This window comes from Saccostrea echinata, unplaced genomic scaffold (genome assembly GCF_033153115.1).
Source record: "Saccostrea echinata isolate AGI-Se365-2 ecotype Australia unplaced genomic scaffold, CSIRO_AGI_Sech_v1 ptg000077l, whole genome shotgun sequence".
In the NCBI taxonomy this organism is placed as follows: domain Eukaryota; kingdom Metazoa; phylum Mollusca; class Bivalvia; order Ostreida; family Ostreidae; genus Saccostrea; species Saccostrea echinata.
In genome coordinates this window covers 1046820-1065126 of record NW_026889826.1, presented here as the reverse complement: position 1 = coordinate 1065126, position 18307 = coordinate 1046820, and the positions used below count along the sequence as shown (strand labels likewise).

The 18307-nt window shown below is 34.2% G+C and overlaps 1 pseudogene; it reads right to left on the bottom strand.

Moving 5' to 3' along the window:
- Positions 1-8423: 8423 nt before the first annotated feature.
- LOC133176633 (tripartite motif-containing protein 2-like) overlaps positions 8424-18307 on the bottom strand; it is a 30359-nt pseudogene continuing 20475 nt past the window's right edge.

Below are 18307 nucleotides of genomic sequence, written 5' to 3'. Positions count from 1 at the left end.
TTATACTGTTTTCTCAACCTTTTCTTCTAAGTTTACAATAAGAACTTTTTCAGCAATGATAGAATGAGGTTATTATCTGATTACCTGTTAAAATAAATAGTATTCTTGAATTAACATAAGGCAGAAAAAAGAAAAAAAAATTATAAAAAAGATATCTTTATATATATCTTGTTTTCAGAATTCAATAAAATCATACATGTTAGGAATGTAGCTTAAGTAAAACACCTCTGTATCGTATAGTGGTTTATTTTGAACTCCTTCTTGTTGTATACATAATGTCATAGCCACCTCTATGACGTCATAGTTCAGTAAAAGTAATTTAATTAAACATGCTAAATCAAGGTAAATTAAGAAAGTACTAATGTCCATATTTCACAACATTCTCCGGCCCACAAAAGTGTCCATATTTCACAACATTCTCCGGCCCACAAAAGTGTCCATATTTCACAACATTCTCCGGCCCACAAAAGTACGAATTGAGAAAGTCATTGGACAGAGAAATAAAAGGCGGTTTTTAAATGAAAATGCAAAATATTCTTTTAAAAAGTTATTCACAATGTGACATGAAAAATGTCACCCTTTCACTTGGTTCAAGCTTGGATTCACTCTATGTCTTTGGGTTTGGTATCATCATGTACTTGAACAAAGTCTCCAATAAATGTTGGATAACTTGATGCTGTGTACTGAAAGCTTTGTTTGCTGTTAAATGGTTCAACTCAGATTTGAAGTTCTCTTTATCTGCATGTGCATTCTGATGCTCAAAGTACTCCTTGATGAAAGCATTCTCTTTGGCTTGAATTGCCTCCTTTAGCTGATCAATCTGTTGATCCATAATGTTCACCTTCCTCTTCATCTCTGTGATCTCTGCATCCTGAAACTTGACGAGGTTCATGCTGTATGTGTTTCTGTCATCTCCAAAAGCCTCGTGCAGGTTCTGTTGTTGCCTGATTTTGGTGTCATCCTCAGAAATCATCTTGTAATCAAGAATCTGCATGCCATGAACTTTGTTATCTTTCATGTTATTCTGAGTTAGATTGTTGGCCTCATTAATGTAGTGGTCTCGTTCCTTTTTCAGCCGGTAGATGACATTCATCTTCTCCTGAGTCTCCTCTCTGTAATTCTGAATGTTTTGCTTCAAGTTTTTCTTATCAACTTCAGCTAGCTTCTTTGCTGCCTCTAACTCTCTCTTCAAACCAGTAATGTCATCCGTAAAAGTTTCTCTCTGCTGCTCTACATCTGAATGATTTTTGTCTCTCGGTTGCTGAAGTTTCCTCTGAAGTGTCATTCTCGATATGTTGAGCCGCTGTATCTCCCGTTTGAGCTTATTAACTTCAACTTCTTTTTTTCTTTAACTCTGTTACTTGAGCTTGGTTCTCAACAGTCAACTGATTTGTAGCAATTAACTGTGCATCAAATTTGGACTGAAGTTTTGCAAATCGGGTTTGTAAAAACTTAACATCCTTCATAGTTCTCTCATTCAAAATCTTCTGTTCTTTTATCTGCTGTTCCAATTTAGTGATGTCACTTTTAGAGTTCTCTAGGTAGCCCTGTAGATTTTTGATTTCTCTCGTCTTTGCATCCAGTTCCGTCTTTGCTTGTGATGTAGGGGTATTCACCTTTTTGTTTTTGACTACGTCATGAGCATTGCACAAACTTGTATGATGACGTCTTTTACAAATTTTACAAATAAATCTAGATTGGCAATCTGCAACACAATGTCTGCCTAAACAGTTAAAGCACAGCTTGTCCCGTTTGACAATTTTCATACGATCGTTGTGTTTTTTATATCTTGTACAGCCATAAGAATAATGCGACTCCTTGCAAAATGCACAGCAAACTTGATGTTTCTCAGGACTGTAATTCTGTTGTACTTTCTCATCACTGGATTTTGAGTGTATGTAGAAAATAGCTGTAGCACTTTCTTCTGTTGTGTCCATGTGTGTTCCAGCTTCTAAAATGTCAAGTTCCCTGTAAAGACTATTCCTCAAGTCACCTAGCAACCAATCAGCAGAGCCATGTTCACGTGCCAAATTTTTGCGCAATTCACTGGGTAATTTGTTGAGAATAATAGGTACAAGAAGTGAACCATATGTATCCTGAGCTTGACCAAAGGATTCTAGTCCCCTGATATATGTCTCCACTTGATCATGAAAATGATGCAGACTTGTGAGATTATTCTTAGGAGTGGGTAGATCTAAAAGTGCTTGTATATAGGATTGCACTATCTTGTTTTTTTTTCCAAACCTTTCATGTAGGAGCTCAATCGCTCTGTTGTAATTTGCATGGGTAAGTGCAAATCCTGCAATGGTGTTTTATGCCTCTCCTTCTACTAAGGACTTTAAGTAATTAAACTTTTGTACTTCAGTTAACGTGTTGTTGCTATGAATAGCTGAATCGAATGAATCCCAGAATGACTGCCATTCTAATACATTTCCCTCAAATATAGGCAAGTTGAGTTTTGGTAGTTTATGAAAGTTAGCACTGCTACTCGAATTGGAATTAGAATGAAAGTTTGTGAAAGACTGATGACCTGTGGAATCTTCACTGAAACTATGTGATGATTGACCATTCTCTCCGATTTGTGAATTCTCATTGTGATCTGAGTAACTGTTGGCAGTTGCATTTAAACTTGATCTTTGCAATACCAGATGCTTCTTAAATTTCCGCAACTTAGAATTTAGATTCAAGTTGTACTCATCTGTATCTAGTATTTCTTTCTCAATATCCTCCTCTGCTGTGTCTGCTAAAATTTTGTCATCAAGACCTTTAAGAACAGCTTGCTTCTCTTTTATTGACTCCAGTATTGTTTCAATATCTTCTGTATCTGTGTTTTCCTCTTCCAGTCTTTTCAAAAGTCTAGTTACTGCACTTCTTTGTCCTGCTCGGACTGCCTTGAGTTTAGAAATCATTACTCCCCTTTGGTCACGGCACCAATGTTAGGAATGTAGCTTAAGTAAAACAGCTCTGAATCGTATAGTGGTTTATTGAAACTCTAAAACTGTTATCTCTATAACGTCGTAGTAACCTCTATGACGTCACACCTTTATGACGTCATAGTTCAGTAAAAGTCATTTAATTAAACATGCTAAATCAAGGTAAATTAAGAAAGTACTAATGTCCATATTTCACAACATTCTCCGGCCCACAAAAGTGTCCATATTTCACAACAATACATTTTACCAAAATAAAGTATGAACATTATTTAAATCCACATTTCAGAGAATGTAAACATCATTCAGAATTGACCTTAACTTCAAAACAAACTTCATTTGCAGACAGAAGTGTTAATTAATCTCAATGTGGCATATAAAGATATATGCTTTGAATTTTCTTCAAGAGGAAAGTTAATTAATCCCAAGAAACTCATTGCAGCCTTTCCTAGTTTACAATAGAACATTCTCAGCAGTAATCTCTCTTTGCCCATTCACTCTTATATAAAGTTAAGGAATCTACCCCACCACCCCAGCTCCAAACCGGATGACAGAGAGAACCAACCTTAGCATCAAAATGTGTCTTACTGCCTATTCAACCAACATACAAAATTTGAAGTTAATTGGTCAACCCCTAAACAAATTATTAGAAAAAAACAGAAAATTTTTGGACGGAAGAATGACAGACGGACAGACAGACTGACAGAGTGATTACTATAGGGCACCCGAAAATCCTTGCGGGGCCCTAATAAAATGGATATTAACTTAAGCTTCTCCCACAGGCCTGTTTTGTATGAAGGGCTAACAAGCTTCATGAAAAGTATGTAAGTATAAGAAATTTCAATTCATACCTTCATGAATTTTTCAAAATTAAACTTATGTTTCTAAAACTTACTAATGAGTTACTTTTATGGAGTGAACCATGTTTATAGAGATATGCTGAAAACAATTCTACATTTCATAACTCATCAATGCTAAAATGATAACATTCCTTTACCTCAAAATAATACAATTTGTTTAAAAATAGTTCTCAGATCAGCACATGAACTTGCTACAAAGCTGATTGATCTTTTGTTTTGTGCTATCAGTTTGTTAGTGTTTCCTACATTATTTTAATTCATTTGTAGTGATCAGATCCTAATTACATAGAGCTGTACACCTTGTGAACTGATCAAGGGCACTTTTGGACATGATGTAGGCCAAGACATTTGCAAACTGAAATTGACAATATGTTTATTGAAAACACATGACAGTTCTGGAAAATAAACATGAATGAAATAAAAAAAAAAATAAATGTAACCACAAATTAACTGAGAACTGCTAACAAAGACAAAATGCTCTGGTCTGATTATATTGACTGATCTGTATACTGTATACATGATTATTCTTGCCTGTAATTTTTACCTTTAAGTTAGTTATCATACTTGCAAACTTAATTTTGCCAACTTTAAATTCACCAAGAAACAAAAGCTAGAAAGTGATATTTTTAAAAAAATTTCCTTTGAAGTTGCCCATTTTAAATTTGCCCAATTGTGATGAGGGTAAAAAATAAAAAGTGTGCAAAAATTTTCCCTGAATGGAGTTCATTTAAGAAATGAATTTAATTTTTGAAGATTCATGAGGACATGAACTACGTTTACTTCTGTAAATAAAGTCACAATAGTAAATATACTCCTGTAAATAAAAAGAAACAAAACTTTTAGCTTTTCACTCTAACAACTAATGTGAAAGACAATATAAAAAGCAAGATATTTAAAACATGTGGAGCCACCAGACCTGACATTGATATCAAAGATTCTGTCGTACTGTTCCAAAGATGTATTCTCTATACTGCCCAACTCCAGAACTCCTGCACAGTTCACCTGGAAAAACAAAATATCCTGGAATCTCTACAGTCACTGTTCATGTTTCATATTCTTTACTTGACTTATAAGACTGATCACTATTCATTATCTTTACCTTTTATATGGCATTTGTGTTTTCATTTTGACATTTGACAATGTATTTTCTTGTTCAAAGCTTTCTGAGATTCAGATTTTATTTAATGACCACAAGATATTTTTATGAATGAATGTATATTAATTAGGATCTTTTCATTGAAGAGGATATGATATTCCTTTTAACTGATGTGAATCATTTGAAAAACCGACTTATTGGTTCTGGAGAAATGAAATATTATGCAAAAAATTAACATCCACAACAGATGCTGATTGAAGCCATAAAATAGAAAGCTTGAACCTTTAACACAGTTGAGCTACATAGTGCAATATTTTTAAATGTCATAATTACCAAAATGTTGAGTTTCCCAAAGTGTGAAATAGTAGTGTTCAAAACTCTTTTTGTATCTTCTTCTTTGACCAAATCACCAGGTATTAGCAGAGGCTGAAAAATAACACAGTAAACCACTTAGGTACTTAAACAATGAATAATGCTATAATTGATATAAAGGTTATTGTATTCAGTTCTACTATAACCTCTCTGATGAAGCCTTTTTTTTTTTAATCTAATATCTTGTTTATTTTTTTATCTGTCATCTCTTCTACAAGAGCAAAATTTGTCATTCTAGGAAAACATGCAAAGATCAGATTTGTTTACCATTTTCAAAACTTTCAGATGTTTAAGTATTTTTACTACAATTAGGCCATAAGATACAACAATCGCCTGTAAGATTTTCCTTTGAAACGTGAAATTTAGAAAAAAAAATCTCCTAATCAGCAACTCCTTTCAAAGTGTCAAACACAAAATTAAATAATTATCAGTGATAATGATGTTTTATGCTAGATTTTAGTAGAGATCATGCATTAAAAGTTTTGTCTGTTCCTTCTAGCAATAAACACTTAATATTCACACTTCCTCCTTGATCCATTGTTTGACATGTTGTTGTACACTGTATGTTTCATTTCATGTTTATCATCATGAACATGCTTTTCATTGCATAAACCAAACTGAATATAAATTTATGAAAACTAGATCAACATGTTCAACATCAAACAAATTCAAGACTAAATTTAATGAAAAAAAAAGGAAAAGAAAAAATACATGCAAATGAATGCATCCAACTGGCCCAAAAACATATAAGGCCATCATTAAATTTTTAATTGTTTTGTTTGAAGTACAACCCACAATTTCCAAGGTGGGTAGGTATGTAAGTGTTTTTTTTAATCTTCTTACAATAATTATCATAATACAAATTGAAGATTTTTAGAAATATATTAATTAAATATTTTCATTACACACAGGACATCTAGACAGATTTAATATTTATTGCCTAAAATAGGTTCAATCTACATGTGTCTTAGAGAAATAATAAAACCTTAACTTTCAAAATCATATGGCCAATCTTTATATCCTTGGGAATACAAAAGAAAAAGAAATTAATTGAAATTTAATGAAAAAAATATCAGGTAAGGGCAATTTTGATGTATTGGTTATATTTCATCAAACAAACATTTTTTATTGCTGGCCTACAAATTCATGATTCATATTCAATTTGACTGATTTTAAAGTTCTGAATCATCTTGAAATGATACTTACCTTTAACTTTTCCAGGTTAATAAAGTTTTATAACAGAAAAAAATTAACATGTATATCGATCTGTGAATAAAGAAAGTTGCTACATGTACTTATTGTAATCATCTGTTCCTCAATATGCATAGAAATTTTAAATAATTTAAGTTTGACTGAACATTGACAATTAACTCGATAAATCTATAAGAAGTATTGGTGAATTACGAAAACAGTTTGTTTGTGTTATTTATCCTTAAAAAAATTACTTGCTGAAAAGTGTAATAAAAAAGTTGATTGTAACTATTCTTTTGCTGCTTATATATGAAACATGGAAGAGTCCAGAATTTTTTTTTTCAGAAGGGAAGGGGGATCCAATTTCATCTAGCTGCAATAGTAGCCCTCCCCATTTTTTTTTCCTCCTGAAATCATCAGATTAAAATATCCAAGAGGGCTACATTATTGCAATTAGACTTCATCAAACATTCTACTTGTCTCAGTAAAAAGTTCAAGATATATTATGATATGATTAATATTTTCTCGGGATCATTAAAATCTGTGCAATCCAAGGGATTTCGGTCCACTCAATTACATGTAGCTCCCAATAAACAATGCATCATTGCTTGCAAAGATGCCAAAGAAGCCGACTAACTATCAATATTTTCAGTATAATCTTAAATATCTGTGTTATAGAATAGAATTTCCACTTTAGTAGTACCCCCCCCCCCCCTCAGTTGTCAAAATAATTATTTCAGTCGTATTTAGAAATTATATAGAAATGATATACATTCTGTAAAATCAAGGCCATAACTGGGTCCAAATTTTCAATGAGGCCTCCTTGGTTTTAGCAAATTGAAGACTTTATAATTTTTTAAGTTTTCACTTTTCCTTTTTGGGGAAAAATTTTCATAAAATAGAATAAATCTCAAATACGGGTAAAAAAATTACTTATTGTGGAGGGGGAAACAGATTCCTGGGGGTGAGGATTGTGCTCTACAGTGTACGATTTTCTCGCTCAAAAACAGATTTTAGTGTGCAATTTCCGCGGGGAAATCCTACTTTAGTGGCAGGATGTGTGGGTAGGATCTTTCAGGGTTTTTTTTTTTTTGGGGGGGGGGGGTGTAGATGGACAGACCGGCCAGTACTGCATCATGAATGGGTGTTTTCATTTATTTTATCAGGAAATTAGAAAAAACACCAATATATTTACGAGTGTACGTATATCCCCTTTTTTTTTACTTCCGAAAAATTGATAAAAATTTGCTAAAAATACATGTTGCAGTAAACTAGGACTTACCAAATAAAATTCATTCCTTGAATTGCAAAATCTTTTAAAAACCTTTTATGTTCAACTTAATTTCAGCTCAAAGTACATTTAAGGTGAGAATTTTTATTTGAGACTAAATTTTACAGAAAAAGTCTGTGGATGTTTTGGTTTGTATCATACATATCAGCGAGTCTAACATCAGTTTGAGAGATTAATTTATAAATATTGTAAGCCTTAACATGATACATGTAATCATACATGCCTGAATTTATACATAGAACTTACAGTGATATCTCCAAAATCTGTTGTTATATCAGGTAAAATTGTATGCAGTATTTGGAATTAATGCTTAATCTACTGGCTGCAACAGAAGACATGCTAGTATGAAACAATGCTAAGAAATCTTTTTTTTTTAATTCTTTAATAATAAATTTCTTTGAACAATTTTGTTAACAAAATGAAAATACATGTATCTTAACTTATTACTTTTACTAATAGATATTGCATGGTAAAAATACAACATAATCTATGATAAACCTGATCAAGTATACATACATACTAGATTTCTGTAAATTAATTTTAATTACATGTATGGCAATTTTTTGTTACAGAGTATTTTCTTAAAGTAAAGTTATGTATAAGATTCCAGACTACAGGTTTTATGTAATGGTCAGTCATGAACTGGAATATAAAGTAACAAAAATAATGCACATTTTGATATCCCATGCATGTGTTTTATGACAGAATAATAATCACTGGAGATACCTGTACACTGTCAGTGTGTTGGTGTTATATTGTCCCACATAGAGATTTTTCTCATCATCCACACACACACTACGGGGACCGTATACTCCTTGTTGTTGTGTGAGTAATAGAGACAAGAACTGACCGTCCTGATCAAGGAGGTGAACAATGTTACTGATATAATCACACACCAGTATGTGACCGAGGACATCAGTACAGATTCCATAGGGACGGAACTCTGACTTCTGACCTGTGTAGGAGAACCTGTGTTGTCCTGATTTATTCACTACCACTACTCCATTAATATGGTCTGATGTACAGATATCTCCATTGATGTTTTCTGTGATGTAGTGTGGTAAACTATACAGTCTCTGTACTTTGTTACTCCTCTGTATGGTCTGTAGTTCTTTCCCTGTCTTGTTGTACCTGGTGACTTTACCAAACATCCCCACCAGTAAGTCCCCGTTGATGTGGGAGGAGTGTATGCTGAGTGGTTTCCAGTCTCCAGTTTTAATGGATTCAGTGATATTATTATCCTGTGTTATCCTATTGTTGACATTCGTGTATTTGTCTGTAAAGGCCAGATCCCCGTCCTGTGTGACTGTGTGGTAACCACCTCCAACACTGGTTTTTATCTTCTGTATCACATTCCCCGGTAGATCTGTTTGGACAAGATTACCATCACTGTCACTGATCCAGAGTCTGTCTGATTGATCTAGTGATACATGGTATACACTATCAACACCTGGTACATTGAACTCCCTGACCTTGGTGACAGAGGCAGATAGAGACATTGTTTGTTTCTTGTCAGATTTCTTTGTGTCTTCTTTCATCTGTTCATGTGTAGGTTTCATTGCTGTATTGTAGACACTTTCCATGGACCTAATTTCTCTCTTCTCTGCTTTAGTGTTGGGGACATGTATTTTACCAAGTAATTTGATGACATCATTTTTGCTGTATTGACCAGCAGTAAATCCTGGTGTGACTGGTTTTGTTGTCTCTGGTATGGATCGGATCTTTGGTTTCCTTCTCAGGCATTAATTTCTGGGGTTCTGTAGAGGACAGGCATCTGTAGAGCTCTATGACAAGGTTATTAAGATAAGTGATGTAATCATCCATTGTCTTGTCTTGGGTGTTTAGATCTTCTAACAGTGAATGCTCTATCTGGTCTAATTGTTTAATGTTCTCAGATACGACTGTGTCCATCAGACTTTTCAGGGACTCATCTTCAGTCTTCATGGATGTTCTGATGTTGTCTATGATGTTTTTGATTTGTGTGGAATCTTCTTTAATTTCTCTAAGTAAATCTTCTAATGTGGGGAGAAAATACTCCTGGATTTTGAATATTTCCTCTTGAAAGTCCGCATATTTATCTGCATATTTTTTCTCTAGATCAGTAAATATATGCCCCCTTTGGTTTTCCTGTGTGGCACATTTGGAACAGATAGGAACTTGGCATTCTTAACAGAGCATGTCCACATCTTTAGTGGGGTGGATCTTGCATTTCTTCACAGGAAGTTGTCGTTTGCGTTGCTGGTAAAGGACCACTTCATGGTTCTTGTTTTCTGGACTTTTCAGATGTTCATCTTTGCATTGTTTGCATAATCTTTGATGACAAAGGTTGCAATAGGACTCACAATCTTTTTCACATTCTTCAATGGCACACTCCAAAAAGTGCTGAGCTGTGCGGGGAATATCCATTTTAGATAATGCCATCTAAAAATATAATAAGAATCGTGTACAAGAAAAGAAGGAAATATGGAAATGTTTTCTATGCTATGTAGTGATATGACTACACGTACAGTGACAATGACACACACACACACACCCTCACCCTCACCCACCCACACACACACACACACACACACACACACACACACATATATATATATATAAATAAAAAAAAATCACAAAATATTTTCTGCAAGCGCTTTCGCCATGTTGGGCTCTTAAGGCAGTTATACAAATGTCAGGTAGGTTACCTGGTAACATCCAAAAGCAAAAGTTCCTTGTGACGTCATATTAGATCAAGGTAGCGTAAAGTTGCCGTATTAGATAATGTACAAATATTGCATTAACTTGAACACATAATATGCATAAAATCTTACAATATGTTATATAATAAAGTATCATTTTCGATTAAGCTTTGGTTTAAAGAGTTTGATAAAGTAGTCCTCTTTTGCCAATCGTAGATTTTCATTTTCATTGGGAAGTTTATAAAAAGGGAAAATCCTAAATATTCCTTTGCCACATTTTGCAAAATGTTCACAACATGGTGTATAACGCACACTAGGGTCTTTAATTTGTTGTTTGTGTATACGAACCCGGGCATTTAGTTTTCCCGTTTGTCCAATATAGAATTCTTTGCACGTCGGACAGATTGCACAGTAGATAACGTTTTCGGATTTACAGTTCATTGGTGAGTTGGTTCTAATTTCCATTCCTGATTTAAGTTGGATTCTATTTCCCTCTTCTAAATATGTACACGTTCCGCATCTTGGATCTCCGCATTTTTTAATGGTTGGAATTTCCTCCTGTGTAGTAAAACGGGCCTTGGTTATCAATTTTTTAAGATTGGGTGCCTGTCGTCGACTATTGATAATATCATTTGGTTGTATTAAACTTTTCATATTTTCCGATTGTTCTAAAATTGGGTAGAATCTTTTAGCGTCCATTAGGATATTTCTGTTTCGTTGGTTATGGGTCACAACAAAGGCTATTTTCCCGTCATCGGTGGTGAAAATATAAAATATAAATATAAATTTTTGACACAATCCTGTGCTATTTATTGAGAAAATATCATAAAAAACTGATTTTTTCGAAATAAGTCAGAATTCACCATGGATCGCACAATATTCACTATGCATCGGACATACCAGTGGCGGATTTAAGGGGGGGGGGGGCGCCCCCCTAAAATTGTCAAAGTTAGCGTAAATCATAGTTTCGTCGAGAAAATGTAAAAATTTCTATTTGGTAGACCTCATTCTTACCCTACAAAATCTCTAGAATCCAGGAGCTTCCGGGGGCTTCGCCCCCTGGACTCCCACCAGGGCTTCGCCCTGGACCCACTGGGGGCCTCAGGGCGGCCCCCAGACCCCCTGCCTACTTTTGGCGCCCCCTCTAACTTCAAATCCTGTATCCGCGCCTGCATACGATATTTAAACCAGAAAAAATATCATACCTTGATCTCGGTGCTCTAAAATTACATATATGTAGTGATATCGAAACATTTTTATCTTGTATTTAAAAATTAACATTCTAATTAAATTTGAATGACTATTTCGATCCACAAATATGAAGAGATTTTAGTTGCATCACATCGCCTTATAAAGGCTTTACAATGCTAGTAATATGGCAACTCGCGACTTTGTCTCGTGGGTTTTAATCATCTAGTTTTAAGAAATAAATTGAGTCCACTTCTATAGTCGTCATATATTGATAATTTGTTTTTTCACCGAAAATTTAGTTTGTATTTTCTATTTCCGTTAAAAACAGCTGTCATTTGGGTTTTACATGAAAATGGAAGTGATTACCCATGCATCGGAAAGTGTCCGATGCATGGTTAATTTGCGTCCGATGTACGGTGAAATAAACATACTAGTTAAAAACAATTCTAAAATATATTATACAAACATTGAAGTAAAATTTTTGAAAAATTTCTGTAATATCATCAATCATTGGCAAATATTACCAAGGTCAGACCCGTACCGTTGACGTCTATTTAAAAGAACGACAACTCTAAAAATTGCAAAATCGTAAAATTCTGATTACTCCCCTTTGCTGATGCAAAATATGACGTAATTTCAAGGCCATTTTTGTGGTATCACAACATGAAAATAAAAATAGACATTATTATAAAGTTTAATTCTTCATCTTTAAGACAGAAACAAGTAAAAACACGGGGAGACTCAGGTTAAATGAAAGTTTATTGCTTGAAGTTGTCCGAAGCAAGGTATGTGTCCGATGCATGGTTAACTCATCCTATACCTCTTATGCGTTTTTATTAGCTCATTTGCATAGAAACGCCTATACCTAGCCTTAACTCACATGCCTTATTTTTTGTTGTTGACATTTAAGACTTTAAAAGGTCATAATGATCTGATTGTAATGCATTTCCTCTGTGAGCTTAAAAAAATGCAACAGTTTACCTTTAATTGGCCCTGGGGCTGACACTGGCTGTACCTGAAATTAAGAAAATCTACCATTTAAACTTAATACAGTTCTCAAATCATTTTCAATTTTTATTCGGTATACCTATGACAATTCAAAATCTCTTCTATATAGTACACAATTTAGCAATTGTTTCCTTTAAAGAAATGTATTCATTTCACAAGACAAGCACTATGCACGCTATAAATTTCAATAACAATGTATATGTCTGATTAATAGTTACATTGAATTACATGTATCTCTGACCTTCTTGGAATAACTAGACTGTTCATATTTGATAGGGTACTGACAAACCTGAGGAATTCTGAGGGGTATTGAGATAAGTACAGTGCTCGGCACACTGGCAGGGGGATCTGTTTGGTGTCTGTGTAACATAGCCTACAGTAATACAAGTCATCAATATGGTTAAACACTGTGAAAATTTTGTAGTATTGAATTTTTGTTTATAAACCCCTATGCATGGGGGATATTTCTGTGGAAATAAAGGAAAATAATAATGTTTTTAAAATATGTTTAATTTAGGTTTAATTTTGAGACACTTCTCTGATTACAAAATTTGAAGAAAATATGATCACTAATTTATCTGCACATGCATGACTTGTAAGAAATTCAAATTTGAACATTACAAAATATAAAAACTATTAATTCAGTAATTTTTATTGCCATAGAGATTTTACCATGGCCACTTGTGGGTCGCCAATTTTCATGACGATCTGAGCCTGCAATAGTGTGTAGGCCAACTGTGGACTTTGTAGCAGCATGTTCCTGGCCTCCATCATGTTGTTCTGGATACATAACTGCAAGAAAAGAATTATATGATTCTTAATATGCCATACAAATGTCAACAAAAAGTTATTTTGGAAAATTATACATGAGGTCAGTATCACTACATTTTACCAAAGCAATTGTTCCAAGCAAAACATGATACAAAATCTCTTCCGCTTCAACAATTTTCAAGATGCAAGGAGAGAGAGAGAGAGAGAGAGAGAGAGAGAGAGGAGAGAGAGCAGGTAAAGTGCTCCCAAAGTGTTGCTCTGCTCTGAATTAAGGCAACACAAAAATATCATCAAAAAGATTTAAACCTTAAAGTTTAATAATGACTTTTATAAAAAAAAAAATAAATAAGTTGAGAATATCCACTCCTCAGTCAAGAAGGATAACTCTTTCATTTATTATTTAATTCAAAAAATCTCAAGATAAAGCTTGAAATTAAAATCTTTTTATATATATTCAATAATTTCGTTTCATGCATCTCAGTGGGATTCAAGGATCTTTGAAGTCTTAGAGAGGGTCTTATAAAAAGTTTATATTTGTACCCCATAAAAGTATTTTAAAAATTACCTATTTAAAAAGTTGAGTTTCCTTTAATCTAGCCTTATAATCATGATATAAAATTAGAAGAGATTTTTGGTGTTTTGCAAAGACAGAACCTGAGGATTGGACTACCTTAAGAATGATATTAGACATCTCATACAGGCCTTTTTTTTTATGAAGTGCCAACAATTTTAATGAACAAGAGGCCCAAGGGCCTTAACGGTCACCTGAGTATGATACAACAATTTAAAGGATGCATAGAGTATAGAATGAACTGAAAGGTGAAGCTTTGTTGCCCAAAAGCAAGAAAAATAGGTGATCACGATCAACAAAATAATTGGTCTTAATATTCATTAACAGTTCATAAATTAGGTTCTAATCTGTTCCCCCATTTATCACTATCACCATACAGTATATTAACAAATTATCAATGCTTCTGTACTATTTTAATCCCTTGTTGAAATCTCTTACATTGGTCTCATTTTTATTTATCTACTACTTACAAGTCTATCTGATCATTAAAACTACGAAAGTACTTTTTGTATTATACAATAAAAGTTTTTGCATAATTCTCTTATTCTATTTACCTTTCAAGTACATTATTTACAGTGATAAATTATCAAAAGTAAATGGGTAAAGGGGAATAACTCCTCTCAGTAGAATACAAACTAATAGAACCCTGGCCAGGATCAGAACACTTGACCAAATGGTCCAGATTTTCAAAAATCTGGTAAAAATTCCCTTCCTTATAAAAACTTTTACTCTGTTTGCCTCAGATATGCCCAGGTGCGAAGATTTTTAAAGAAATAATCCTTTTTTACTACAGATTCACTATAATATTATCAATAGCCCCCCCCCCCCCCGAAACACCAGAGCTTCACAATTTTGGAAGAGGCATCCTTGCTTATCATAACAATGTACTTAGTTTGTTTAAAATAATACCCAGGTGCAGAGAAAAAAGAATTTTTAAAGAATTAAAACATTTTCACTTTATAATCAAAAGAGCCCCGTCCTAACCCCAGAACCCCTGATCCAGGGGCCATGAATTCACAATTTTGGAAGAGGCACTCTTGCTCATCATAACTATGTACTTAGTTACTGTATTTAATACCGAGGAGCAGGAAAGATGATTTTCAAAGAATTAATGCATTTTCACTATATAATCAATAGAGCCCCGCCCTAACACCAGAACACCTGACCCTGGGGCAATGAAATTCACAATTTTAGAAGAGGCACTCTTACTCATCATTACTATATCCTTAGTTAGTTTCTTTAATACCCAGGAGCAGAGAAGAAGATTTTCAAAGAAATAATGTACTTTCACTATATGATCTATATAGCCCCGCCCTAGCACCAGAACCCCTGACCCTGGGGCCATGAATTTCACAATTTTGGTAGAAGGCTCAATGCTTATTACAATCATGCCAACAGTTTGACTGCTTGATGTCCAGGAGTAAAGAAGAAGACTTTTAAGAATTGCATTAATTTTGGTGGTTTTAGCCCCACCCCTCAGGCCTGGGGGGGGGGGGGCAGTGACCATGAAATTAACAATTTTTGTTTCCCTTCACCCATAGATGCTATATGCCAAATTTGGTTGAAATTGGTCAAGCGGTTTCAGAGAAGGAGCTAAAAATGTTCAAATGTTAACGCACGTCGCAGGACGCACGACGACGGACGAAAACGGATAGCAATAGGTCACCTGAGTGACTCAGGTGACCTAATAAAAATGAGACAAAAATGACTTGTCTTACTAAATGTTCATCAAAGACCAAGAGAGGCCAACGTAACAATGCAACAATTTCAACAAGGAATTGAAAGAGTACAGAAGCACTGATAGTTTGTTTTTATACTGTCTGGTGAGAGTGATAAATGGGAAACAGATTAGAACGTAATTTATGAACTGTTACTGAATGCTAGACTAATTATTTTGATGATCCTGATCACCCTATTTTTCTTGCTTTTGGGCAACAAAGCTTCACCTTTCAGTTCATTTCATACTCTGTGGATCCTCTAAATTGTTGTATTTTACTCAGGTGATCGTTAAGGCCCTTGGGCCTCTTGTATTATACTTGCAAACTATTTTGCCAATTTGAAATTCACCAAGAAACAATTGCTAGAAAGAGATAACTTTTTTATGTGCTTTGAATTTGTCCATTTTAAATTTGCTCAATTGTGATGAGAGCAAAAAAAAAAAAATCCCCCTGAATACAGTTCATACAAACACTGTTTGACTATTAACTAGTCTGACTATAAATGGATACCTCCATGTTATGACGTATTTCGGTTTGAAGTATTGCTTTGATTTGCACGAGTGCCTATTATCTAGACAAAATCAGTAGATACACCATTCAAAATGCAAGTCGACATTTTAAGTAAGAATAGACCCCCCCCCCCCAAAAAAAAAAAAAAATAAAACGCAAAAATATAAATTTACTTATAAATGCACTATAGACATTTAAAAAGCAAATCCCTATAAAGATAGTTTGAAAATTGCTGCTTTTGAACACTTTTCAGCAAAAGTTGTATTTCAATTGTTTGATTAACTGTACAACACCTTGTGTGCGGTGAGGCATGGATAACGCATGTGAGTTAAGGCTAGGATTAGGCGTTTCTATGCAAATGAGCTAATAAAAACGCATAAGAGGTAATATTATTATTCAGAGAAAGTTTTGTTTTATTTTCTTATGCATACTTAGTACCCACGATATGTTATAACCAGTACACATTATGACGTCATATTATGACGTCATTGTTCTTACCTAAAAGAGGCAATAAAACACACTTACAAAACAGCTTCGGCGCAAGGGATTAGCCTATTTAATTTTACATAAAAATTGTATAATGCGGAGAAGAATATTCTATAGATTAATAAAACTGCTGCACAAATCCTAGGCATTTTCTCATTTGATCGGTATTTGAGGAAACTTATACCGGACTGTACATTTTTACCCTGATTCAACTTAAAACATTAGAAACAGAAATTATACAACTGAGCTGTTGATATTTGTGCAGCAATACCAGCAATCTCTGGAATATTTTGCTTCTAAATATACCTTGTTTCAGTTTAATAAAATAGAGCATGCCCTTGCGCCGAAGTATTTTTGTTGATTTCCATTATAATCTTGTGTAGTAAAGAGCAATGACGTCATAATATGACGTCATAATGTGTACTGGCTTTCTCATGTCGTGGGTACCAAGTATGTATTAGACAATAAGTTTTAACTTTCCCTGTATAATAGATATGGTCCTTGGGCATTTTAATTAGTTTATTTGCATAGACATGCCTATACCTAGCCTTAACTCACCTGCGAAGTGCGATTATTTCACATTGTGCTGAATTATGACCAATTAATTATCACGTCAACCAGAGCTGGTCTTCTTTTTTCTCTTATTCTATTAACCTTTCAAATACATTATCTACAGTGATTAATTATCAAAGGTGAATGGCAAAGGGGAATAACTTCACTCAGTAGAATACAAATTAATAGAGCCCTGGCCAGGACCAGAACACTTGACAAAATGGTCCAAATTTTTAAAATTCTGGTAAAAATAACCTTGCTTATTAAAACTTTTACTCTGTTTGCCTCCAATATGCCCGGGAGTAGAGAAGATTTTCAAAGAAATAATTCATTTTTACTATTTAACACAGCCCTACCCTAACACCAGAACCCATGACCCAGGGTCATGAAATTTACAAATTTAGAAGAGGTACCCTCATCATCATAACTATACAATTAGTTGAAGATTTTTAAAGAATTCACACATTTTCACTATATTATCAATACAGCCCCCCCCCCCCCTTCAGAGAAACAACAGAACCCCTGGGACCACAAGTTTTAAAAATTTTGTAAAAGCATCCTTGCTCATCATAACTATACACTTGTTTCTTTGCTTTTAACCAGGAGTAGAAAAAATATTTTCAAAGAAATTATGAATTTTCACTATATAATCAGTAGAGCCCCCCCCCCCCTTCACAAGAAACCCTGACCCTTGGATCATGAACCTGACCCTGGGGCCAGAATTCACAATTTTGGAAGAGGCATTTTTGCTTTTCATAACCATGCTCTTCCTTTGTTTAAACAATACCCAGGAGCAGAGAAGATTTTCAAAAAATTGATGCATTTTCACTACATAATCAATAGAGCCCCGTCCTAACAGCAGAACCACTGATTCAGGGGCCATGAAATTCACAATTTCTGAAGAGGCACTCTTGCTCATCATAACTATGTTTTTAGTTAAGTTCGTTAACACCCATGAGCAGAGAAGAAGATATTCAAAGAAATAATGCATTTCACTATATAATCAATAGAGCCCCCTCCCCCCCTTCACCAGAACCCCTGACACAGAGGCCATGAAATTCAAACTTTCTGAAAAGGCA